The sequence below is a fragment of the Pelophylax lessonae genome (assembly GCF_965119305.1).
Source record: "Pelophylax lessonae genome assembly, chromosome: 4".
Classification (NCBI taxonomy): Eukaryota; Metazoa; Chordata; class Amphibia; order Anura; family Ranidae; genus Pelophylax; species Pelophylax lessonae.
Window position 1 is genome coordinate 407,552,333 of NC_138771.1, and position 17,334 is coordinate 407,569,666.

The following is a 17,334-nucleotide window of genomic DNA, read 5'->3' on the forward strand; positions in this document are numbered from 1 at the left end:
CAACCCAAAAAAAAAAAAATGCCTTTTAGTCATACTTTATTAATTGTGAGTCACATCCTTCTGAATTCCTCTTGCTGGTGCTTGGGCTGGGATCCGGAGAAAGATGAAAAGCTATTCTCTTTGGGGTTTAAGTCAGGTGAGTTTGCTGGCCAATCAAGCACAATGATACCATGATCATTACACCAGGTATTGGTACTTTTGGCAGTGGGGACAGGGGCCAAGTCCTGCTGAAAAATGAAATCAGCATCTCCATAATGCTGGTCAGCAGAAGGAAGCATGAAGTGCTCTAGAATTTTCTGGTAAAGGGGTCTTCGCTGACTTTAAACTTGAAAAAACACAGTCGACCAACACTAGCAGATGATATGGCTTCCCAAATCATCACTGACTGTGGACAATTTTGCATTTCATTTGGAAACCAAGGTCCCAGAGTCTGGAGGAAGAGTGGAGAGGCATAGAATCCAAGTTGCCTGAGGTCCAGTGTAATGTTTCCACAGTCAGTGATAATTTGGGGAGCCAAGCCATCTACTGGTGTTGATCCACTGTGTTTTAATAAGTCCAAAGTCATCGCATCCCTTTACCCTTACTGTTACTAAATTCCAGAGCACTTCCCTCTGCTGACCAGCATATATACAGTATCTCACAAAAGTAAGTACAACACTCACATTTTTGTAAATATTTTATTCTATCTTTTCATGTGACAACACTGAAGAAATGACACTTTGCTACAATGTAAAGTAGTGAGTGTACAGCCTCTGTATAACAGTGTAAATTTGCTGTCCCCTCAAAATAACTCAACACACAGCCATTAATGTCTAAACCGCTGGCAACAAAAATGAGTACATCCCTAAGTGAAAATGTACATTTGGGCCCAATTGGCCATTTTCTCTCCCTGGTGTCATGTGACTCATTAGTGTTACAAGGTCTCAGGTATGAATGGGGAGCAGGTGTGTTAAATTTGGTGTTATAGCTCTCACTCTCTCATATTGGTCACTAGAAGTTCAGCATGGCACCTCATGGCAAAGAACTCTCTGAGGATATGAAAAAAAGAATTGTTGCTCTACATAAAGATTGCCTAGGCTATAAGAAGATCGCCAAGACCCTTCAACTGTGCTGCAGCATGGTTTAACAGGCCTCGTCATAGTCGACCAAAGGGGTTGAGTGCACATGCTCAGCGTCATATCCAGAGGTTGCCTTTGAGAAATAGGCGTATGAGTGCTGCCAGAATTGCTGCAGAGGTTGAAGAGGTGGGGGGTCAGCCTGTCAGTGCCCACACCTTACACCACATACTGCATCAAACTGGTTTGTATGGCTGTCGTCCCAGAAGGAAGCCTCTTCTAAAGATGATGCACAAGAAAGCCTGCAAACAGTTTGCTGAAGACAAGCAGACTAAGGACATGGATTACTGGAACCTTGTCCTGGGGTCTGATGAGATCAAGATAAACTTATTTGGTTCAGATGGTGTCAAGCATGTGTGGGGGCAACCAGGTGAGGATACGAAGACAAGTGTGTCTTGCCTACATGGCTTCATGAGTGCTGCAAGCACTGGGGAGCTACAGTTCATTGAGGGAACCATGAATACCATGTATCTACTGTGATATACTGAAGTAGAGCATGATCCCCTCTCTTCGGATACTGGGCCGCAGGGCAGTATTTCAACATGATAACGACCCCAAACACACCTTCAAGACGACCACTGCCTTGCTAAAGAAGCTGAAGGTAAAGGTGATGGACTGGCCAAGCATGTCTCCAGACCTAAACCCTTATTGAGCATCTGTGGGGCATCCTCAAATGGAAGGTGGAGGAGCGCAAGGTCTCCAATATCCACCAGCTCCATGATGTCGTCATGGAGGAGTGGAAGAGGACTCCAGTGGCAACCTGTGAAGCTCTGGTGAACTCCATGCCCAAGAGGGTTAAGGCAGTGCTGGAAAATAGTGGTGGCCACACAAAATATTGACACATTGGGCCCAATTTGAACGTTGTTACTTAGGGGTGTACCCGCTTTTGTTGCCAGCAGTTTAGACATTAATGGCTGTATGTTGGGTTATTTTGAGAGGACAGCAAATTTACACTGTTTTATACAAGGCTGTACACTCACTACTTTTGTAGCAAAGTGTCACTTCTTCAGTGTTGTCACATGAAAAGGTATATTAAAATATTTACAAAAATGTGAGGTATGTACTCACTTTTGTGAGATACTGTGTGTGTATATATATATATATATATATATATATATACAGTATGCAGTATATATATATATATATATATATATATATATTACTGTGCAATAGTTTTAGGCAGGTGTGAAAAAATGCTGTAAATTAGAAATGTTTTCATAAAAGAGTGGTAATAGTTTATTTTTATCAATGATCAAAATAGAAAGTAAAAGAACAGAAAGGAAGTCCAGATCAAATCAAAATCTGGGGTAACTACCCTTTAGCTTCAAAATAGCATCAATTCTTTAATACTTCTAGGTACACTTGCACGCAAGTATCTCTGTCTTCTGGGTCTGAACATATTCGTGGTATCTGATGACCTGGCTGTGTATGATGGCCCGTTGGGAGTGAAAACTGGAACTGTGGAGATAGCTGCATCAGTCAGTCGATAAACATCTCCAAACACTAGCAGACTCCTTCTATAAGAAAGGTTACAAAGACAAAACCATCAACACCAGCATAAACACAGCCTTGAAAACCCAAAGAGAAAATCTTCTCCAATACAAAGAGAAAAAAACAAATAAATGTGTACCTCTAGTCACCACATACAATCCAGCACTAGAAGGGATAAGAAAGATAATCAAAGATTTACAACCCATTATAACAGAGGATGCAACTCTAAAAGGAATATTCCAACAAACCTCAATACTGGCCTTCAGACAACTACCCAACCTCAAACATAAACTTATAAGCAGGAAACTTCATTCTGATTATGAAGTCAAAAATAATGGAAGCAAACCCTGCAATAAAAAAACGCTGCACACTGCAACCAGATCAATCTGTCTAAAAGCGTCACGTGCACAAATGGGACCTTCAATATCACAGGATCATACAACTGTACCTCCAGTAATTTTGTGTACCTCATCCAATGCAAAAGATGTAGGAAAGGATCTTATGTAGGTGAAACAGGACAGAAGTTGCAAGCGAGCATGAATTTGCACAGATACACATACCATCAAGGAACATAAAGAAAATAGTTCCTGCACACCTATATGACATCATTTCTCACAACCGGACTACACTATAGAAGGCCTCAATGTTTAGTGATAAAAAAGGAATTTCAGAACTATCCAGGAAAAGAAAACTTTTGAATTAAGAATGATACTTCTATTTGACACAAAAAAACCAAAGTCCTAAGTTTAGATATGGGTTTCCTTACTCAGTATTCTACAGTTTTACGAACCCACTCTGTGACTGATGCCCCCCCCCCCCCAGTCTATAGCTCTTCCTCTGTCTTATCTCACTAACTATGCTAGTTTTATTACCATTGCCAGGTACATTTGTTTATGTTTGTTTGGCTTTCTCTTTTTTTTTCTTTGGCTTAGAGATTGTGTTTTTTATTTCCATTTTGCTAAAATTTTGTGAACTAGTACTGCTTTGGCCTTGATGAAGGGGACATACCCCAAAAGCTTGTCCTGAAAAATTGTATGTTAATGCATGTTTCTGTCACAAGTGCACTAATACGGCTACAATAACCTCAAGCATGAAGGAAAAATATATAATACAATTGGGATACTTAACTGCTCAGGAAGCATGGCAATACGTTTTTTTTGTTGTTTGTGATGTTATAGGTTTGTAGTTAGATGTTTGTGAAGTAAGTTCCCATAGCAATACTTACAGTATCTTGGTTCACTTTGGGAAATACCATTAGCAGTATACCCACTTCCATACCTAGTCATGTAATATGACGTCGGCAAAGTGGTTGTAAGGATCCGGGCCGCCGTCATATGACGTCGGCCCGTTCTAGCAGCCAGTGCGCGCCCCCGGCGGCGCGCAGCGGTGCGATCAGGGATGAGGCTCGTCCCTCGGACATAGCCCATCCCTGATCAAGGTAAACAGCCAATAGAAATTGGCTGTTTACCACGTGATCGGCTGTGTCAATCACAGCCGATCACATGAGCGGCTCCAGCACGAGCCGCTCGTTCTCTCTGCAATGCGCGCCCCCGGGGGCGCGCAGAGCAGCGATCGGGGACGAGGCTCGTCCCTCGGACAGAGTCGATCCCCGATCTAGGTAAAGAGCCAATGAAATTGGCTCTTTACCACGTGACCGGCTGTGTCCAATCACAGCCGGTCACAAATGTCAACAGAGAACACGGTAACTAGCTGTCACCGTGTTCTCCTCCTCACACACTGATCCTGTGTGAGGAGGAGATTGTGGTAACAGCTAGTTACCAATTACAGTGCACCCCAAACACACTGATTGCCCCCCCAATAAAGAGCACCTGTCACTAGCCCATCAAAGTACCCGAGTACCTGTCACCAGCCCATCAGCTACTCTGATGACAGGTACTCGGGTACTCTAATGGGCTGGTGACAGGTATTCGGGTACTCTGATGACGGGTACTCGGGTACTCTGATGATGGGTACTCGGGTACTCTGATGACGGGTACGCAGGTACACTGATGACGGGTACTCGGATACTCTGATGACGGGTACTCGGGTACTCTGATGACAGGTACTCGGGTACTCTGATGACGGGTACTCGGGTACTCTGATGACAGGTACTCGGGTACTCTGATGACGGGTACTCGGGTACTCTGATGACAGGTACTCGGGTACTCTGATGACAGGTACTTGGGTACTTTGAGTACCTGTCAATGGAGTACCCGTCATCAGAGTACCTGAGTACCTGTCACCTACCCATCAGAGTACCCGAGTACCTTCCACCTGCTCATCAGAGTACCTGACGCCTGAAGTACCCGAGTACTTGCCGCCTGCTCATCAGTACCCATCACTACTCATCAGTACTCATCAGTACCTATCACGTATCAGTACTGATCATCAGTACCCATCAGTACAGTATCACCTATCAGTATCAGTACTACTCATCAGTACCTATCACCTGCCTGTCACCTGCCCATCAGAGTACCCGAGTACCTGTCACCTGCCTATCGGAGTACCCGAGTACCTGCCACCTGCTCATCAGTACCAGAGTACCTGTCACCTGCCCAACAAAGTACCCGAGTACCTGTCACCCTTCATACAGCCACCATGTCCAAGTCCAAAAAGGTTTATATACGTCCTCTGTTTAAACCTAAATACCGGTGTTATGGCAGCAGATAGCTGCCATAACCCTGGTATTTTTTTAAACGGTAGACGTTTGGCTTTCTGATAAGGGTGGTCCCAGCGGCGGATTCGCCGTGGGATCACCCTTCCGGGATGGCGGAAGAGGCGCCCCCCCCTCCCGCCGCGTTCCGGTCCTTTTCCCCGCTTACCGGACCCGCCGGCAGCGGGGAAAACGATCCGGTCCCAGATCCTCACAGACAGGATGTCGAGTGAGGGCAAGCTTGCCCTCACTTGACTCTATGGTCTTGGAGGACCGGAGCTACGGAAAATGTTGTTGCCTAGCAACCGGTTTAAAGGTCCTTTTTTTTTCATTTTATATAATAATTTTTTTTTTTTTCTATCTTTTAGTGTACTTGTGAGATCTGAGGACTTTTTGACCCCAGATCTCACAAAAAAGAGGTCCTGTCGTGCCTATTTCTATTACGAGGAATGTTTACATTCCTTTTAATAGAAATAAAAATGATCAATTTTTTTTTTTTTTTTTTAAACGGTGTAAAAATAAAAAATAATAAATAAAATAAATAGTAAAAAAAAATGAAAGCGCCCTGTCCCTGTGAGCTCGCGCGCAGAAGAGAACGCATACAGAAACCCTGCCCACATATGTAAACGGTGTTCAAACCACACATGTGAGGTATCACCGCGATCGTTAGAGCAAGGAAAATAATTTGAGCCCTAGATCTTCTCTGTAACTCAAAGATAGCAACCTGTAGAAATTTTTAAATTGTCGCCTATGGGGATTTTTAAGTACCAAAGTTTGTCGCCATTCCGTGAGCGTGCGCAATTTTGAAACATGACATGTTGGGTATCTATTTACTCGGCGTAACATTATCTTTCACATTATTGAAAAAAATTGGGCTAACTTTACTGGTTTCTTATTTTTTAATTAAAAAAAGTGAATTTTTTCCAAAAAAATTGCGTTTGGAAGACCGCTGCGCAAATACGGTGTGATAAAAAATAATAAAAAAAAAAATAATCTCCATTTTATTCTCTAGGGTCTCTGCTAAAAAAAAAATATATAATGTTTGGGGGTTCTAAGCAGTTTTCTAGCAAAACAACTGATTTTAGCTTGTAAACACCAAATGTCAAAAATAGGCCTAGGCAAGTGGCTAGGATGCATGATGATGCTCCTTGGATGTTAGGCCCCTCTGTATGGCTAGGCTGTGAAAAAGTCTCACACATGTGGTATTGCCATACTCAGGAGGAGTGGCAGAATGTATTTTGGGGTGTCATTTTTGCTGTGTACATGCTATGTGTTAGGAATATCCTATAAATTGACAACTTTGTGTAAAAAAAAAAGTTTTCATTTTTTTCCCACATTTTCCAAAAACCTGTGGAAAAAAATGATATGTTCAAACGACCCATAATGCCTCATAGAATATACGTTGGAGTGTTTGCTTTCCAAAATGGGGTCATTTTGTGGACTTTTCCATTGTATTGGGGCTCTAGGGCCTTGAAAAGTGTGATAGGTAGTAAGAAAGTTTTATGTGTATTTATGCTCCTAGAACGCCTAAAGGTGCTTCTTGGACGTGGACTCTCTTTTTGTGGCCAGGCTATGTAAAAGTCTCACACATGTGGATTTTGCCATACTCGGAAGGAGTAGTAGAATGTGTTTTTGGGTGTAATTTTTGCTGTGTACATGCTATGTGTTAGAAATAGCTTATAAATTGACAACTTTGTGGGAAAAAAAAGAAAAAAAAATGTTTTCTTCATTTTCCCAAGAATTGTGGGAAAAAAATACAACTTCAAAAAACCCACCATGCCTCTTACTAAATACCTTGGACTGTCTACTTTACAAAAAGGGGTCATTTGGGTGGTATTTGTACTGTCCTGACATTTCAGGGCCTCAAGAAAGGAGATAGGCAGTCAGTACATCTGGTGTGATCAATTTTCAGTAATTGGTACCATAGCTTCTAGACCAGTGGTTCTTAACCTTGTTGGAGGTACTGAACCCCACCAGTATCATATGCGCATTCACCGAACCCTTCTTAATTGGAAAAATAAAATATGATTTTTTCAAATTCAAAACATAGGTATATATTTAGGTATATATTTATACAGAGGTGCACAAAATGAACAAAACCATTAAAGAACAAAACCATTAAAACATGATTTTCACACAAAAACAAAAACATAATAATGAATACTTACTGCAAATCAGTGTGACTTCTGCTGTTGTCTTTCAGAGACCTGTTCAGAAATGACCTCTGTTGAACCCGCGAGACTGACTCACCGAACCCCTGGGGTTCGATCGAACCCAGGTTAAGAACCACTGTTCTAGACTCAATAACTTTCACACAGACTAAATAATATACACTAATTTGGGTTAATTTTACCAGAGACATGTAGCAGTATACATTTTGGCCCAAATGTATGAAGAAAAATTAATTTTTTGCAAAATTTTATAATTGAAACTAAAAAAAAGTGTTTTTTTTTTCAAAATTTTTGATCTTTTTTTGCATATATCACGAAAAAAAAAAAAAAACCCAGTTGTGATCAAATACCACCAAAAGAAAGCTCTATTTGTGTGAAAAAAATGATAAAAATTTTGTTTGGTTACAGTGTAGCATGACTGAGCAATTGTCATTCAAAATGTGAGAGTGCTGAAAGCTGAAAATTGGTCTGGGCAGGAAGGGTGTCTAACTGCTCTGTATGGAAGCGGATACTAATTAGTCTAGTGTCCATTGAATACCAATATTAAGATTTACAGAAAAAATGGACTGTGTTCCTCTAAACATGATCACCACCACTGGAGAAATAGCCTTACAATATATCTGCTCACCAGAAGTTACAGACCCTGTATCAAACAGGTTGATCAGTACTGCTTGGTGGATTATGTGAATAGATAGATCACAGTGGAGTTCAGACCAGGATACCTGTGTAAACCATGTATGTCCATATTGTTTTTTAAAAAGCAGGCATACAACAAAGAGTTCAGACCAGGATAACTGTGTAATCCATGTATGTCCGTATTTTTTCTCAAAGAGCATGTATGCAAAGCCTTTATACAGATTTCTTCACACTTCATGTCAATCCCTGACACCCACTTCCATGCATTTTTTTACTATGTAAATGTTATTTGTGCTGTATAGGTTGTATATAGTACATAATATAGATCTGCCACTTCATAAGCAGGTAAAAGAAACAATCCATCAGCAGAAACTGGCAATAATGTAGTAAGCATTCGAGAATCATAGGCACTCTACAGGCCCAAGCTGGGGCCTTCAGCCTTATATATTTCCTTTTTAAAAATCACCTCTATATTTTTTCCTAGCTGGTAGCAAAGTAAAGTTATAATTATTTATTTTTTCAAGCTTTTTAATTCACTACCATTTTCTTATATTTGATCCCAAATAGGAACTTAAAGTGATTGTAAAGTCTTGCTTTTTTCCTATAAAATTAATGAACATGGTATACTTACCTCCCCTGCGCAGTCCTCCCAAAGACCATCATTCAGAATTTGGAAAATAGAGAGACTCCAATAGTGTGTAATATGTTCTGATTTTATTATAATAATATAAAGAATTCCACTTACAATATGGCAGATTTGTAATCATGTTTCATATTCCAAATACAGAGATAGAGGCACCCTGGAGGCTCTAAAAATCAAAGACGCGTTTTGACCCTCCCAGTGGGCGTTCTCACAGATCGCCCACTGGGAGGGGCGAAACACATCAACGTAGATTCAGCAAACGTCACTTCCGGTCTAGGTGGAATGCACGCGGAAGCAATTTGAAATGCATACCGCTGTGCTGAACATGGCTACGATTTCTAAAGCCTCCAGGGTGCCTCTATCTCTGTATTTGGAATATGAAACACTATTACAAATCTGCTATATTGTAAGTGGAATTCTTTATATTATTATAATAACATCAGAACATATTACATTATTGGAGTCTCTCTATTTTCCATATTCTGAATGATGGTCATTGGGAGGACATAGGAAACATCATACCCCCTTATTACCAGCCCAAGCTCCCGAAACCCCTATGCAGTATTGCAAAGGGGTCCACATTGTCTGGTAAGGGGATTCACATTGGGGTGTGGAACACAGCCACATTGCATGAAAGTCACAAATTGGCACGGATTTCCTGATTTAGGGGCACCATTCACGGACTTTCACTGGATACATGCTTATTGATTTTTTGACTTTTTTCCATTTCTTTTGGGAATTTTTTGTAGCCCTTATGATAATATGGACTAACTGTGTTAGGTGACTTCACAGATTGTTTCACTTGTTCAGCTGTTTTTTTTTTTTTTTCTTCACATTTTCCTCACTTAAGATTGTGTATATATAATATATTTTTTTGACTTAAGACTATAATGTATAGCTATCATACACATTATGGTGTGGATTAAGGATATATGTGTTTAGTAGAGTTGAGCGGACACCTGGATGTCCGTGTTCGGCCCAACTTGAAAAAAAAGTCCGGGTCCGTGTCCCAGACTTTTTCCGAACTTTGCCCGGACACCGAACCCCATTGAAGTCAATGGGGACCCGAACTTTCAGGCACTAAAATGGCTCTAAAACACCAATGGAAAGAGCTAGAGTGCTGCAAATTGCAGCAAAACGTAGTTAAGAGCATGGCAAGTGCTCTGCAAACAAATGTGGATAGGGAAATAACTTAAAACAACAAAAAAAAATAAAAATAAAACAATTTTCTTCATCTGTGAAGGACGAGGCCCATATGGAGTAGGAGGGAGGTTGAGGTGGTGGTGGATGTGGCGGTGTAGGTGGAAGCGGCGGTGGAGGAGGACGAGATAGCCAACACTGCTTTTTTTCAGTCACTTTAAATGAGGGTACACCCCAAAAGAGTGAGAAAGGTCAAAAATATAACAATGGCTGGGTAAGGTCGGTATCCATCTCTATTCTGCACAAGGTACGGAAAAGTCCTGTGGGATCCATGCCTGGTTCATTTTAATGGACGTGAGCTTGTCCACATTGTCTCTGGACAGGCGGCTGCGCTTGTCTGTGATAACGCCCCCAGCCGTGATAAATACACGTTCAGATAATACACTGGCTGCAGGGCACGCCAGCACCTCCAAGGCATAAAGGGCAAGCTCAGGCCATGTGCCCAATTTGGAGACCCAGAAGTTGAAGGGGGCAGACCCGTCATTAACTACATGTAGGCGTGTGCACACATACTGCTCCACCATGTTGGTGAAATGCTGCCTCCTGCTAAGACATTCCATATGAGCTGCTGGTGCTGCTGTTTGTTGTGGCGTGCTGACAAAGCTTTTCCACATTTCGGCCATGCTAACCCTGCCTTCTGAGGTGCTGGCGGTGCCCTGGTTGCGTTGGCGACCTCTTCCTCCTCCTCCTCTGCCTTGGCCTTGTGCTTCCACTGTGGCCCCGCTGTCAGGTGCCAGCAGCATCGCGTCTACCAGCGTGCGCTTGTACTCGCGCATCTTGCGATCGCGCTCCAGTGAGTGAATTAAGGACGGTACGTTGTCCTTGTAATGGGGATCCAGCAGCGTGGCCACCCAGTAATCAGCACAAGTTAGAATGTGGGCAACTCAGCGGTCGTTGTGGAGCATGTAATCGCTCATGTGTGCCAGGCTGCCCAGAGGCAACGAAAGGCTGTCCTCTGTGGGAGGTGTATTGTCTGTGTCCTCTGTATCCCCCCCAGCCACGCACCAGTGATGGCCATGAGCTGGCCTGGGTGCCACCCTACTGTGAATATCTCCTCCTCCATCTCCTCCTCCTCATCCTCCTCATCCTCCAGAACTGTGCCCCTGCTGGACAATTGTGTACCTGGCGTTTGTGTGTGCAGGAACCCACCCTCAGAGCCACTTGCGAATGACTGCCCTTAAAGCCTTGGAAATGTTACCTCTTCATCCTCCTCCTCCTCATCCTGTGCCACATCCTCTTCCATCATCGCCCAAATCGTTTTTTGAAGGAGGCATAGAAGTGGGATAGTTAAGCTGACAACAGCGTCATCGGCACTGGCCATGTTGGTGGAGTACTCAAAACAGCGCAACAAGGCACACAGGTCTCGCATGGAGGCCCGGTTATTGGTGGTGAAGTGGTGCTGTTCCGCAGAGCGACTCACGCGTGCGTGCTGCAGCTGAAGCTCCACTATGGCCTGCTGCTGCTCGCACAGTCTTTCCAGCATGTGCAAGGTGGAGTTCCACCTTGTGGCCAGTCACATATGAGGCGATGAGCGGGAAGGCCGAAGTTACGCTGCAGCGCTGACAGTCGAGCAGCACCAGGGTGAGAACGTCGAAAGTGCGCACAGACGGCCCGCACTTTCTGCAGCAGCTCTGACATATCGGGGTAATTTTTAAGGAACCTCTGCACCACCAAATTCAGCACATGCACCAGGCTAGGGATGTGCATCAAACCGGCTAGGCCCAGAGCTGCTATGAGATTTCGCCCGTTATTGCACACCACCAGGCCGGGCTTGAGGCTCGCTGGCAGCAACCACTCATTTGTCCACTGTTCCATGCTCCTCCACAACTCCTGCGCGGTGTGTGGTTTTTCCCCCAAACAGGCAAGTTTTAAAACTGCCTGCTGTCATTTACCCCTGGCTGTGCTGAAGTTGGTGGTGAAGGTGTTACGCTGACCGGATGAGGAGGCGGTAGAGGATGAGGAAGCGGAGTAGGAGAAGTTAGGAACAGGAGGCAAACTGAAGCGCCCTGCAATCCTCGGTGGTGGAATGACATGCGCCAAATTGCTATCCGCCTCAGGCCCATCCGCCACTGCATTTACCCAGTGTGCCGTTAGGGAGATATAACGCCCCTGACCGTGCTTACTGGTCCACGTATCGATAGTTAGGTGGACCTTGGCACAGATGGCGTTGCGCAGTGCACACCTGATTTTTTCCCCCACTTGGTTGTGCAGGGAAGGGATGGCTTGCCTGGAAAAGTAGTGGCGGCTGGGCACGACGTACTGTGGGACAGCCACCGACATAAGGCTTTTAAAATTGTGCATCTCCACCAGATGGAATGACAGCATTTCAAAGGCCAAGAATTTTGAAATGCTGGCATTGAGGGCCAGGGATCGCGGGTGGGTAGGGGGTACTTCCTCTTCCTCTGAAGTGTTTGGGAGATGGAAAGCTGAACGCTTCCACGGGACATTGTGGAGATGGTTGGTGACTCAGGTGGAGGTGTTGCTGACAGATCGTCTGTTTGCGGGGTGGCAGGTGCCGGTATCACTACAGAGGTGGATGAAGAGGCCGAGACTGCAGCAGAAGAGGAAGCAGGAGGAGCCAGAGACCTTTCTTGGTTTTGAAGGTGTCTACTCCACTGCAGCTCGTGCTTTGCACTTAGATGCCTGATCATGCAGATTGTGCTCAGGTTGAGAAGGTTTATGCCCCGCTTCAGGCTCTGACTGCACAGGGTGCAAACCACTCGTGTCCTGTCATCAGCACATTTTCTGAAGAACTTCCACGCTAGAGAACTCCTTTGAGCTGGCTTTGGTCCCTTGCTGCGTTGAGCAGTAGCAGGCGTAGTGTCTAGGGCACGGCCGCTCCGCTTCTGCACCCTTCTTCCTCTTCTGCTGTGCTGGTGGCTCTGTGCGACCACCGCCTCTTCCTCCAAACTACTCAAGTCACCTGCATGACCTTCATTCCATGTGGGGTCGAGGACCTCATCGTCCTCCACATCATCTTCCACCCAGTCTTCACCCCTGCCCTCCTTGTCGGTCTCCACAATTCTGAGTGCCACAGCAGTTGGCACCTGCGTTTCGTCATCATCGGAGACGTGGTGCGGTCCTTCCATGTACTCATCTTGAGAAATAAGTGGTTGGGCATCGCTGCACTCAATCTCTTCTACTTCTGGGGCAGGGCTAGGTGGATGGCCCTGGGAAACCCTGCTGACAGAGTCATCAAAAAGAAGAAGAGACTGCTGCATGACTTGGGGCTCAGACTGCTTGCCTGATTTGCAAGGGGTTGAGGTGAAAGACGGTTGGACATCGGCTGCAGGTGCCAACTCTTACCTTTCTGCAGTAGACTGGGTGGGAGACAATGTGAAGGAACTGGAGGCACTGTCAGCAGCAAACCAATCTACTATCGCCTCTACTTGTTCTGGCCTCATCACTTCTAGAGGCGCATGATGCCCTACCAAATACTGCTGCAGGTTCTGTCGCCTACTCACACTTGAGGAAAGTGTTTCACTTGTGCGTGTAGCTGGCACAGATCGACCACGTCCTCTCCTTGCAACAGGAGCTCTACCAGCAGCACCACGACCCAGGCCACGGCCCCTATTTGATGGTCTCCTCATATTTCTGTAATTTATGATCTTGCCCTAGAAAGGTGTTTATTGAATAGCGGAACAAAACAACAACAGTATCGCACGGGTGTATCTCACAGTCAAATATGCAAACTATGCCGCAATTTAATTTTTTTTACCCCAAAAGGGTGTTTATTAAATAGCGGAATAGAAAAACAGTATACAAATACAACGGGTGTATCTCACAGTCAAATATGCAAAGTATGCCGCAAATTTAATTTTTTTCACCCCAAAAGGGTGTATATTGAATAGCGGAATAGAAAAAAGGATATAAAACGGTTTATCTCACACGTACAAACACTGACTAGGCCCCGATAACAATTTTTTGTACCCTAAAGGGAGGATAAGGAAGAGGAGTAGGAGGAGTTCGGAACAGGAGGCAAACTGAAGTGCCCTGCAATCCTTGGCGGTGGAAGGAGATGCGCCAAACAAATGTAAAAGGTGTATCTCACACGTACCGATACAGACTATGCCGTAATTTAATTTTTGTTACCCCAAAAGGGTGTATATTGAATAGCGGAATAGAAAACATTTTATAAAACGGTGTATCTCACACGTAGAAACACAGACTAGGCCCGATTACAATTTTTTGTACCCTAAAGGGAGGATGAGGATGAGGAAGAGGAGTAGGAGGAGTTCGGAAAAGGAGGCAAACTGAAGTGCCCTGCAATCCTCGGCGGTGGAAGGAGATGCACCAAACAAATTAAAAAAGGTGTATCTCACACGTACCGATACAGACTATGCCGTAATTTAATTTTTTACACTCCAAAAGGGTGTATATTGAATAGCGGAATAGAAAAAAAATTATAAAACGGTGTATCTCACACTTACAAACCCAGACTAGGCCCCGATTACTATTTTTTGTACCCTAAAGGCAGGATGAGGAGTAGGAGGAGTTCGGAACAGGCAGGAGGCAAACTGAAGCACCCTGCAATCCTCGGCGGTGGAAGATGCGCCCCAAAAATTGGAAAGGTGTATATCACACGTACCGATACAGACTATGCGGCAATTTAATTCTTTTTACCCCAAAGGGTGTAGATTGAATAGCGGAATAGAAAATATGATATCAAAAGGTGTATCTATCTCACACGTACAGACCCAGACTAGGCCCAATTACTATTTTTTGTACCCTAAAGGCAGGATGAGGAGTAGGAGGAGTTCGGAACAGGCAGGAGGCAAACTGAAGCACCCTGCAATCCTCGGCAGGGGAAGATGCGCCCTAAAAATTGGAATGGTGTATCTCACACGTACCGATACAGACTATGCCGCAATTTAATTCTTTTTACCCCAAGGGTGTAGATTGAATAGCGGAATAGAAAATATGATATCAAAAGGTGTATCTATCTCACACGTACAGACCCAGACTAGGCCCCGATTACTATTTTTTGTACCCTAAAGGCAGGATGAGGAGTAGGAGGAGTTCAGAACAGGCAGGAGGCAAACTGAAGCACCCTGCAATCCTCGGCGGTGGAAGATGCGCCCCAAAAATTGGAAAGGTGTAGCTCACACTTACCGATACAGACTATGCCGCAATTTAATTCTTTTTACCCCAAGGGTGTAGATTGAATAGCGGAATAGAAAATATGATATCAAAAGGTGTATCTATCTCACACGTACAGACCCAGACTAGGCCCGGAATACTATTTTTTGTACCCTAAAGGCAGGATGAGGAGTAGGAGGAGTTCGGAATAGGCAGGAGGCAAACTGAAGCACCCTGCAATCCTCGGCGGTGGAAGATGCGCCCCAAAAATTTGGAGGGTGTATTTCACACGTACCGAAACAGACTATACCGCAATTTAATTCTTTTTACCCCAAAGGGTGTAGATTGAATAGCGGAATAGAAAATATGATATCAAAAGGTGTATCTATCTCACACGTACAGACCCAGACTAGGCCCCGATTACTATTTTTTGTACCCTAAAGGCAGGATGAGGAGTAGGAGGAGTTCGGAACAGGCAGGAGGCAAACTGAAGCACCCTGCAATCCTCGGCAGGGGAAGATGCGCCCCAAAAATTGGAAAGGTGTATCTCACACGTACCGATACAGACTATGCCGCAATTTAATTATTTTTACCCCAAAGGGTGTAGATTGAATAGCGGAATAGAAAATATGATATAAAATTGGTGATTTTTCAATAGCACATGTGAACACAGCAGTGTCTTATGTCACAGTCAGCTCTGCAGCAGGCTATGAAGGGAAAAAAAAAGAAAATTCCCCTTTAAGTTTGTAATTTTTAAATAGATTAGTACAGACTATGCCACAATTTAATTTTTTTTAACCCAAAAGGGTGTATATTGAATAGTGGAATAGAAAAAAGTGTATACAATTGAAAATCACTCAATAGCACATGTGAACACAGCAGTGTCTTATGTCACAGTCAGCACTGGAGCAAAAAGGCTATGAAGGGGGAAAAAAAAATCCCTTTTAACTTGTAGTAAAATAGATCTAAGATAAACGCTGCACACAACTTACTGATAAAAATAGATTTTTTTTCTCCCTCCTCCTCCTCCTCCTCAGTGGGCTCAAGTGAGGGCAAAAAGATTGTTCACTGCACCACCCCCCACACAGCAAAATCGATGTATACTGTCCCTGCCTAATCTCCAGCCTGTCCCTAATATGCTCAATAAGATCGTTCACTGCACCCCCCCCCCACACAGCAAAATCGATGTAGAAGACTGACCCTGCCTAACCTCCAGCCTGGCCCTAAAATGCTCTAATAACTTTCCCTGCCTGCACTGCAACCTGTCCCTGCATTCTTTTCGGACACAATTTTTCACAGAATCACTGTCTGTCCCTAATCAGCAGCCAGCACGTATGATGTGTGCTCTGTCCCTAAACTACAGCAGAATGATGCGGCGCGATGGGGGCTCTCGAACTTATAAAGACATGGTCACATGCTTCAGATGGCCAATCACAGCTACTAATACATTAGTAGGCATGGCTGGGATGGCTTAAGGCACACCAGTTAAACGCTTGTTGATTGGCTGTTGAAAGCCCGCCATTAAAAGCGTGCCATTACATACAAAACAGGAAATAAAATGACCGAACACGGATTTTAAACCCGAACATACAGTACAGTAAAGTTTTCGGGTCCGTGTTCGGGTAACAAAAATCCAATTATTCGGTACGAACATGAATAATACAGTCCGTGTTCGCTCAACACTAGTGTTTAGTATCACACTGGTTTGTGCTGTGTTATTGGTTTTATTTTGTTTTCAGCTATTTATTGATGAACAGCGGCAGCAGTTTTTTGGAGTAGACATTCAGATAAGCGCAGGGAGGACTTTTGTCAGTTTTTTTTATATGGGTGTACCCGAGCTGAGTCACAGCTGTCCGCTGGGAGCGGGCGCCGGCTGCTTTGGTGTGGCTCTGAGTCTCCGCTGCACTGGTTGCTAGGAAGGCCAGCCGACTGGCATCTAGCAACCAGTGACGTTCTGAGGAGGACCCATCATGCACAGCGGAGGAGGATCCTCCTCATTGGCTCGTCCTCCTCTCCTCCACACCTAGAAGAATGGCTCCACCCACCTCCTCCCTTCATGTGCTTTGCGGCCAGTGGAAGGTAATCAGACTGCTGCAGGCTGCTTGATTTTTTTTTCTCTCTCTCTCTCTCCATCGACTGTCTGTGCCATCCTTTTCAGCCATATACTGTACATCGTCTATGTGCCATCCTCTGTGTGCCATCCTCTGTGTGTGTGCCATCCTCTGTGTGAGATCCTCTGTGTGTGTGCCATCCTCTGTGTGCCATCCTCTGTGTGCCATGTACATCCTCTGTGTGCCATCCTCTATGTGCCATGTACATCCTCTGTGTGCCATCATCTGTGTGCCA